Below are 10,034 nucleotides of genomic sequence, written 5' to 3' on the forward strand. Positions count from 1 at the left end.
ATATATTAGCTAAATTGTTGCATATTATGGACAAAAGGTACTTAAAAGTGTTAAATTATGTTTTTCAGTCCAAAGATGAAGCTCGGAAGCGAAAGGAAGCAAGAGAAGCGGTTAGGAGCTCAAGAGTGGAAAGAAGAAAGAAAACACCCATAAAAGGCTTCTACTCGTCGAGTTGCTCCTTGACTCGACGAGTCCGGTCGCGGATTCAGGAAGATAATCATTCGGAAGTCAAGATAGTTATCGGATTACGACTATTGTGAGAGGGACTCGACGAGTCACCATATGACTCGACGAGTCGGGATGCATATATAAAGATAACTCTACAATGCGAGAAGGAAAAAAATTCGGGGAAGTTTCAGAAGTGCTTAGCTGCGAATAAGAAGCCAGAACAACCCTAGAAGTCGACCAAGGAAGCTAGAATCCAATCCCGGGAGTAATTAAGGCGTAATTTCACCATTCTACTTAATTCTTTTGTTTTGTCAACATGATTAAGCAACTTGGACTTATTTGTTTGCTGTTATTTACCTTAGTTATGAACTAATTTCTTTATACTTCTGTTTGGGGATACAAAGTTGACAATATGGTTTAATTGATTGGTAGGATTAATTCCAAGTTGGTGATTAATTGTTATTTTAGCTTGCTAAAGAACCTTGTGTATGAATGATAATTAACTTTCTGTTAATAGGAAGATAATTGATTAGCATGAACATCTATTGATTATCAACCTCATATGATATGTGACCACTATATCATATGTCTAGGATTAATGAATATGAAACTAAGATTAATAAGGAAATTGAGTAAACTTATGTGCAAGCTAGTAAGATGACCATCGAACAAGAGGTTAATTAAGAATAACGAATTAATTAGCTATTGCAAGTCTAATTTAACCCGAATAATTAATCTAGTAAATATAATTAAATTAAGCAATTGGCCACTGTTTGAATTAGTTTATTTGCTAAGGATTAGGGTAGTGAACACAACTTAATCACTTGAATCGGTAACCAACGAAAGAATTAATCCATTGCACTATTACCTTAAAATCAACCATAAAGTTAACCGAGTTGAACTAAACAGAAGTTTCTTTCCCATTATTGAATCTAGTTAATTTGTTCTTTTCTAGTCTTGCATTAGTTTTAGTTAGTAAGTTTCTAGTCTTGTAAAACTAGAGAAAAAACCCTTATTTGCTAAATTAATTTAGATAGAATTAGTTTTTAATTGAATTTGCCGTTCCCTGTGTTCGATACCTTGCTTATTTAGCTATACCACAATTGATAGGTTCACTGCCTTTTGTGTGTTATTTGATAATTAAAGTAGGATTAAAACTAAGTGAGTTTTACACACATTAGTTCCTTAAACCCTATAGATATAGTGAGGATAACTCACCTCGAAACTGCCAACTGAACAGATAACCCAAGCTGATCCGATCCCTCATACGATCTCCACCACTGGACAGCCACCAATGCACTGAACTCAAAACCATAATCAACAATTACCAAAATACCCCTGGAAACCACTGGTTAACCCTTCGTCAATTAGTAGGTCAAAGTCAACCCCTGACTGACCCTACTCGCCGAGTCAACCCTATGACTCGCCGAGTTCCCATACTCAAAACTTCACTCAATCCGCGACCTAACTCGCCGAGTCTCCCCGAGACTCGCCGAGTCCAACAACTCTGAGTCCACTCGCACACAACTCACCGAGTCATCCCTTGACTCGCCGGTTCTCGACTCAACTAGAAAATATTTGGACTAATCGACAAGACTCGCTGAGTCCAAGAACAGACTCGCCGAGTCTAAGGCTATCTTCAATCTACTCACCGAGTTGTTCATAAAACTCGCCGAGTTCCAGGCCATTTTCATCCAACTCGCCGAGTTGTTCTTCTAACTCGTCGAGTCTCAGCTCGTCTTCAAGCAACTCGTCGAGTCCACCCATGTGACTCGCCGAGTACCACCGGTCTGAATCCATACATAAGCATTCCAGACCATGCAATTGATCCAAAACATAGATCTAGCCTCCTACAACTCACCCATCACGTAAAGTGGCAAACTTTACGTGAATCCAAAGAGATCTATGCATTTTTCACATTAAGGCTAAGGTTTGGGACAAGATAGCTTCAACCAACACTCAACACAGGGACTTTCCTGCATTCCAACTCTCTTCCATACCAGATCTGAGGTAGAAACCTCAGATCTAACCTCTAGACTCCAACATAACCCAAGATAAGCTTCCCTCAAACCCCAAAATGAATAAACAAGATAACAACAGCCTAAGAACGAGATATTACCTCAAAGGAACGCCCCAATTTGCAAAGAAACTCGAATCCAAGCAAAACCCCTTGCTCCACACCTTCAATTTTCCAAACTTTCTTCAACAATTACTTCTCCAAGCTCCAATCCACTCAACAATGGTGCTTCTCCACGATTTTAGGGTTTCAGGGACTCAAACGGGTGATAAAGAGGTTGGGGAGGGAACATAATGCTCTTTATATAGGGCTCAACCCCGAGAATTAGGGTTTTCTCCACTCAGCGCCTACTCGCTGAGTCCATCTCATTGACTCGCCGAGTCGGCTATTTAACACGCGACAAAGTCGCGACTCTACTCGCCGAGTCACTCTTTCCCAAATTACACTTTTATCCCTTCCACTCAACTCTTGCTATTTCGGGATGCTACACAAAGATACTGAATTGACTAATAGAACTTTTATGTATGTATATGTATACATAATATATAACTAATATTTAGACGACATTCGGACAAATATCTGATGCCCTAAGGCAACATCCAAACAAGGAAAATGAATTAAAGCGAGCTAGCAGTCCTAAGTCCTTTAAACTTTACTTATATAACTATACATATATAGGCATGCATTTGACAATATAAAAGTATAAAAGAAGTTTTGTAAAACCTTTGAAAACTTAATAAATAAAAATTGATGACTTGATGTCAGTTTATAAAGCGATTTAAAAGCAGTTTGTCTGATATGAACAGTTTAAAGTGTAAGAAATCCTTTGTTTGAAACACGGTTTGAAGTACATGAAGATCTTTGTTTGAAACGTAGTTATAACAGAGTTTAAACGGAAAGATATAGTATGTAAGACAGTTTCATAAAGAGTTTAATATGTAAAAACGTTTTGAGAAATCATTTTGAAGTATTATATTGAGTAAAACAGCTAAAAGTGTAGTAGATCCATTTGTATGCTAGTGATTAATCACATGTGATTCATATAATAACTAGTATAATTCAACTTGTATCCCCCCCCCCCCAATAAAAGCATTTAAAAGCATTTAAAAGGTTAATTAATGGGTATGAACTCACTTGATAAGTGGTGAATCGAGCAGCGTTTCGTTTCCAAGAATGATCGTTCTTGAAGTAACCGCGAGTCTTGGGTGAAGAAACGAGCTTCACGCGGGCAGTACTTCAACTAGAAAGAAGTTAGTTTCTCAGTAGATTCAGAGCGTTGGGACTCATGTCGTGTGTGAGAGGTGTTACTAGGGCTTCGGGGTGGTTTAGAAGGGCTTAATAGCGTGTAGAAGTAGGAGAAAGGATGGAAATGAGCAACCAAACTCGGAAGGCTTCAATTTCTATTTATAGGAAAGATTTCGACTCTCACATCATGAGTTTTCATAACTCACATCGTGAGTTTGGTCCCGCTTCGCTTATGCGTCACTCATCAACTTGCTCTGGAAGGGTCATTTAGACTGTTCACGTCGTGAGTTTTAAGGCTCACGTTGTGACTCTTATACATAGACTTGACTTCTGCATTCTAGGCCTGAAAAGTGGTGATTTGACTCCTCACATCGTGAGAAATGATGCTCACGTTGTGAGTTCAGTTGAATTAGGGTTTCTGACACGCGTCCTACTCACAGACAGGTATATCTTTGGAAGGCCATAACTTTTGCATACGAGCTCCGTTTTCGACGTTCTTTATATCCACACGAAGGTGGAGACATACTCTACAACTTTCATTAAGATAATTAAGGATAAAAAGTAGTCTATCTTAAAATCACTTTTTACACTAAACTACCCTTTTTCGGTTTTGTCGCGGATCTTTGATTGGTCATAACTTCTTCGTTACAACTCGGATTTTTGTGTTCTTTATATTTTTGGAAACCTAGTTATGATATCTATCACTTTATTTATCCCAATTAAGGTTATTGAACAATTTTTTTTTGACCTAAATTTTGTTGGTGTTACACATATCCTATTATGCAAGTTATCTTAGATACACAGCATTTAGAATTTTTAAAAGACTGAAGGTTATTACCACAAGCAAGGGAGCTATCAAGATAATAGAGCCCTCCACATTCATTAACAGTCCCCACAATCACCTTTGGACTATGAATCCCAAACAATACAATTAGGCTCATCAAAAACAACTTTGCATTTATTGTCTTTACATAATTTATGAACAAATAGCAAATTCACATTAAAGTCATGAACAACAAAAATATCAAATAAGGTTACTGATTCGGACAAGTGCATATTATCAGTTTTATTAATCTTAGTTGAAGATCCATTAGGATGATCAACTCTCAAATCAAGTTTTGAAATATCAACTTTATTTTCTAAAAGACATTCACTTTGTGTCGTATGTTGATTAGCACCTAAATCTATAACCCATTTTTTACTAGTAATAATAGAATTACAAGAAATACTTGACAAATTAACTGTCACTTATGTGCTTCCTTGTTTCTCATTAATAAGACTCAAAAACATAGAATACTGTTCACCGCCTCACCGGTAAGTAAAACTTATCAGATCCATAAACAGCTTGAGAATTCTTATTGGATTGAGTACTAGCATACATTAGGGTTGTTTACTTTTTGGATAAAACCGAATTGTCCAATTGGACAATTTGGATTGGACTATTTGGTTAGGATATGTTGATTAGCACCAAAATCTATAACCCATTTTTTACTAGTAATAATAGAATTACAAGAAATACTTGACAAATTAGCAGTCACTTATGTGCTTCCTTGTTTCTCATTGATAAGACTCAAAAACATAGAATAATGTTCACTGCCTCACCAGTAAAGTAAAACTTATCAGATCCATAAACAGTTTGAGAATTCTTACTGGATTGAGTACTAGCAGACATTAGGGTTGTTCACTATTTGGATAAAACCGAATTGTCCAATTGGACAATTTGTATTGGACTATTTGGTTCGGATATTTGGATTTTTGGATTGGTTTTTAACAAAGCCAAATTATTATTTTGGATTTTGGATTGGTGTTGATTTATAAAATAAGAATCGAATAGTCCAAGAAAACTAAATAAACATTTATTATTTATTTATTTATAATATATATCTATAGTTATTTATTAATTTTGTAATTTATTTTTTCAAATAGGTTCAAAACATTTCATCTGATAAAAAAAACATTAATATGCATTTTCTCTAAAAAAATATCTATCTTTAAAATATTTAACTATAATAATTGTTTATAAATTTCAAATCACAACTAAATAATTTGTTTTAGTTTCTTGTGTAAAGTTGGATAGTATTATAATTATATGTCATTTTAAAATGCTTTGGTTTTTGAAAACCGAATTATAAAAACCGATCCAACCAAATTGTAATTGGATTGGATCGGATCGGATTTGAATTTAGTTTGAACTATTCGGATCCATGTTTTGAAAACCGAAATCAATTTGGATTCACTTGATTGGATCGGATCAAACCGATCCATCCAAACGAACACCCCTAGCAGACATATCAGCTTAAGTATTCAATACGAAAACATTCTCAAACACAAATTTAAACTTTTGATTATCATTATTCCTAAACTTAAAATCTTCTGGAAAACCAATAAATTTGTAACATCTGTTAACAATATGACCTTTCAAGCCATAATTCTTACACTGTAAATTCTAATTTCCTCTAGTTCTATTAGTATTAAAAAATTTCTTTTGATCAGAAAACTTACAAGTAAAATCAGAGGCTTGAGTTTTCCAAGAACTACTAGAGAAAGAACCTCATTTTTTATGTGATTTTTCTCTACAAACAATTGAAAAAAATGCTTTAACATCTATAAGAGGATCCATAAGTAAAATATGACTTCTAACTTGACCAAAACTATCATCCAAACAAGTGAGAAATTACATTAGTTTCATTAATTTTGAATTATTATTAAACCAGGTAGAGGCATCACAAGTACATTCAACCACTTTAGTTAAACCATCAAATTCATCCTAAAGAGCATCAAGCTTACTATAATAATCATATATATGTAAAAATAAAGGATTATTGAAACCTTAATGATCAATAACATTCTTAGTACCAAACCTTCCTGGAGGTATCTCACCAGTTCTGGCGAACACACATAAGGAAGGACCAAGATATCAAATGAACTCAGCGATAAGCCTCACTCAACCTACCTATACTACCCAGATTTGTAGTCACTCTTGGATTAGAGCAAGTAAATTATAGACAAGGAGCCTCACACAAAGTCAATGATACTTTGGAGTAAGAATAAGGGAAAAGTTAACCCAAGAACCTGTACAGAAAGTAGAAAAGACTTATAGTAGGGCTTTCTGAAAACAAATAATAGCAAGTAGCATAGAAGTTTACCCGGGGCATCCAAATTCCATGAACCACCTGAGTAGAACTACTCATATTGCACCGTTTGCACCTATTAAGGTTGATCGTGCCCTAATGTTGACTATTAGAAGTAACAAGATGTTATCTAAAATTTACTCTCAAATGAACTTTCCATTCAACAAACCATGATGTCCGAGATAGTTCAAAAATAAACCGCGATTGCCAAGAACAACATAGATCGAGCACCGATCTAGCTAGAGAACACAATTCGAACACCGATCCAACCAAGAAGACACAAACAAAGCGAGAAAGCTAATCGGAACACGAAACGATCAGAACTCGTCATAAAATGTCTAGATACAAGATTTTTTTGCGTGGCCAAATGCCAATTTTATATTAATGCACACACATATGGTTAAGATCCGTTAAAAACTCAAATATTACAATATATACAGTTGGAGTATTGATTTGAAAGTATTTGATGAGATTTTTTAATGATATATCAACAAATGATACATGATTTTCAAATATATATTTTATTTTATTTTATAGATAGTATATCAGTAAATAAAAAAAGGAAGGTTAAAAAATTACAGATGAACCTTTCCATGGCTAAATTCAATATATATACTAATGAGAAAATGAGAAATGTAGGTTATATTATAACAAAAACGAAAATAATTTATAAAGAAAAACGAAATTGAACATATGTACTTTATTTTATTTTATTTTATAGATAATATCATTAAATAGAAAAGAGTAAGTTAGACGGTTTTGTAAAACCATCTACGATGTCATGTTATTTGAAAAACTATAGAGTTTAATACAGTATATTATAAGAAAAACGAAAAAAATTTATAACAATAATAATAATTCTATGACAATCCATTAATTTCACACGTTGCATAAAGTTTGTTCGGTTCAGGTTTTCAGTTCTCGATTTAATCTTAAATCTGTTATTGGTTATAGCAATTCTGGGCCGAAGGTAAACCCATTCTAATTTTTCACAAATTAAGAAACCAAAAGTACCACAATTCAACAACATTTTCTTTTAAATTACCCTATATAATATCCAAACTCGATCTTGACATATCCAGAAAGCATGAAATGAAAACTACCGGAGGCTTTGTTGTAATCTGAATAATAGAAAACTAATAGTTTGATGATTAGATTCAATAAAACAAAATATCCATTGACAAATAAACAAAGAGAATGAATCCACCTTCTGATTCTATCCTTATAAAATTAAGAATGAATATTTCATGGTTAAATGATTGAATGAAATTCGCTTATCATTCAGGTTGACTAATGGGTTATTTAATTCACTTATTAACAACGCCGTTCATGAATCATACCCGAGTGAAAAACGATCATAGAAGACTCTTTTCATCGCCTCAAAGTGTATATAAAGCCTCCATTAACACTTCCATAAACACACAAAAACCTAACAAATTCCAAGAAGAGCAAAAAACAAAAACAAAGCCATGGCTCCTTCGACTTCCCAAGTATATCATCACCTCCTCTTCTTCTTTCTGGTGTTCCTCTTCCAAGCCCAGCAATGCCCGGCGGCAGGTGGATCGTGGTCTGTTCTCCTCCCAAGCATCGGCATTTCAGCCATGCACGCACAGTTACTTCCCAATGATCGTGTTGTCATGTATGACCGCACCGATTTTGGAGTCTCAAATATCTCACTTCCAAACGGGGCATGTCGTCCTAACACAACGGATTGTTCTGCCCATTCAGTCGAGTACGATGTTGCATCGAACACCGTTCGTCCACTCATGGTGCTCAGCAATGTCTGGTGTTCCTCTGGAACATTAATGCCCGATGGAAGATTGGTCCAAACTGGTGGCTTTGATGATGGTTATCGTGTTGTCAGAATTTATAAATCGTGTGATTCATGCGACTGGCAAGAGATACGTAATGGCCTGAATCAACAGAGATGGTATGCGACCAATCATATATTGCCAGATGGCAGACAAATTATTATTGGTGGCCGCAGGGCATTTAGCTATGAGTTCTACCCCAAGATGTCGGCCACTGAGAACACTCCTAGTTTACCTTTTTTGGTTCAAACGAACGACCCTAACGTTGAGAATAACTTATACCCATTTGTATTTCTCTATCCTGATGGGAATCTTTTCATTTTCGCCAACAATCGTGCTATTTTATTCGACTATTCCAACAACCAAGTTATCAAGACTTACCCTACAATGCCCGATGGTCAACCAAGGAGTTATCCAAGTACCGGATCTGCAGTGCTTCTCCCTCTGCGCATAACAAAGGGAACAGTAAATGCGGTTGAAGTATTGGTTTGTGGGGGTGCACCAAAAGGAGCATTTGTTAATGCAAATAAAGGGATATTTGATGGAGCTTTGGATACATGCGGAAGGATCAACATATCTGACCCTAACCCTCAATGGGTCATGGAGACCATGCCTTTGGCTCGAGTCATGGGTGACATGTTGTTGCTTCCCAATGGTCATGTTTTGATCATCAATGGTGCATCTGCTGGAGTTGCAGGTTGGGAACTTGGGAGGAACCCTGTTCTTAGCCCGGTGGTTTACCAACCTGATAAACAGGTCGGGTCTCGATTTGAAGTGCAGAATCCAAGCACCATACCAAGAGTTTACCATTCCACAGCTGTTTTACTAGCAGATGGACGAGTTCTTATTGGTGGAAGTAACCCCCACGACAAATATGAATTCGGAAACGTCCTTTATCCCACTGAGCTGAGTTTGGAGGCGTACTCTCCTTCTTATTTGGATTCAAACTCGTCCAATTTACGCCCCAAAATAATCTTGCCTGTAAAAAACACTAAAATAGGGTACGGAAAACAATTAGTTATTGTGTTTACAGTTTCAGGCATTGTGGATCCAAGCTCCGTCTCAGTGACAATGATGGCACCTCCGTTCAACACACACTCCTTTTCCATGAATCAAAGATTGCTGGTGCTCGATGGTGGCGTGGCTGCCAAGATTTTGGGGAAGTCAAGATATCAAGTTGTAGTAACAACACCGCCCTCTGGTAATGTTGCTCCGGCAGGGAATTATATTTTATATGTAGTTCACAAAGAGATCCCAAGTCCTGGTATTTGGGTTCAAATGCAGTGACAAAATATAGCATAACAGTTATTGTTTTGTTTTGTTTCCTTCATCTTTAATTGTATACTCATTTGTCAACCGGTTTTAATTTATCCTAATTACACAGACCATGTTATTTTACTTAGTTTATCCATTTGATTCGTCTTTTGGCTATCTGGCTTTTTTATTCATTTCAAAAGTTTTCATAAACACGTGTGTGATTGTATTACGGATTAATTCAAAATTTAAGAAAAAACTCATGAAATTAAGTTAATATGCTTAATGCGGTGTAATGTAAGAGAGGTGTATATTTTGTAGTGATTACAAAAGATGAAGGATTGTTTTCATATTATACTTCAAAGGGTTATTTGCACAATTTAAGGTAGACGAGACGTACGTGGCTTG

The 10,034-nt window shown here is 35.7% G+C and overlaps 1 pseudogene; it reads left to right on the forward strand.

Moving 5' to 3' along the window:
• The first annotated feature begins 7,998 nt into the window (after positions 1–7,998).
• Positions 7,999–9,753, forward strand: LOC145038974 (aldehyde oxidase GLOX pseudogene; annotated as a pseudogene).
• The last annotated feature ends 281 nt before the right edge of the window (positions 9,754–10,034 follow it).

This window comes from Lactuca saligna, chromosome 4 (genome assembly GCF_052625555.1).
Source record: "Lactuca saligna cultivar CGN05327 chromosome 4, ASM5262555v1, whole genome shotgun sequence".
NCBI classification, from domain to species: domain Eukaryota; kingdom Viridiplantae; phylum Streptophyta; class Magnoliopsida; order Asterales; family Asteraceae; genus Lactuca; species Lactuca saligna.